A 741-nucleotide genomic window follows, 5' to 3' on the forward strand; every position below is an offset into this window, starting at 1 on the left:
AATACCACACAAAATCCACCTACAATGCCTAAATTCTCGTCACACTCTATACCCACCGAGGAGGATCTACCAAACGGTACTCCTACCCCACAACATCTTACCGGAAACTTTATTGCCAAGTCCGCCTTCATCCAACTAGTTGAGAGGAGCCAATTCGGGGGAATGCCTAGTGAGGACCCTCATTCTCATATGGAAACATTTTGTGATTATTGTGAAGCTATCTCTCAAACGGGCGTGACTCAAGACCAAATAAGATGGGTCTTATTTCCTTTTTCGTTAATCGGCACTGCAAAGCAATGGTTGAAGGGCCTTGATAAGACCACCCTTGGAATAGATTCTTGGAAGAAGTTAGCTCTCGCTTTCTACAAAAAATTCTACCCACCGGAGAAGACCAATATGCTAAGAGCTCAAATCACGAGTTTTAAGCAAAGGGATGAAGAGTCTTTGTATGAAGCTTGGGAGCGGTTCAAAGGTGTTTGTCGCTCATGTCCTCACCATGGACTTAGCGAATGGTTTTTAGTGCAACAATTTTGGAATGGTTTATATGAAGATTCAAGGAACATCCTCAATATGGGATCAAATGGAATGTTCACCGAAGTTGATGACAATCAAACATGGAACAAGATTGAGGAAATGGCGGTCCATAATTCGCAATATAGTAGGCCTCGCAAGGCTACTAGAGGAAAGTATGAAGTGGACACCGTTACTCAATTGGGTGCTCAACTTAGTGCTCACATTGAC

At 43.0% G+C, this 741-nt stretch overlaps 1 non-coding gene across 1 annotated transcript; it reads right to left on the bottom strand.

The window, feature by feature from the left end:
• Window positions 1–396: 396 nt before the first annotated feature.
• On the bottom strand, window positions 397–503 carry LOC141616662 (small nucleolar RNA R71). The gene has a single exon (XR_012530995.1). It is a non-coding gene; the product is annotated as a small nucleolar RNA R71 (small nucleolar RNA).
• Between the last annotated feature and the right edge of the window lie 238 nt (window positions 504–741).

The sequence above is a fragment of the Silene latifolia genome, chromosome 11 (assembly GCF_048544455.1).
Source record: "Silene latifolia isolate original U9 population chromosome 11, ASM4854445v1, whole genome shotgun sequence".
NCBI classification, from domain to species: Eukaryota; Viridiplantae; Streptophyta; class Magnoliopsida; order Caryophyllales; family Caryophyllaceae; genus Silene; species Silene latifolia.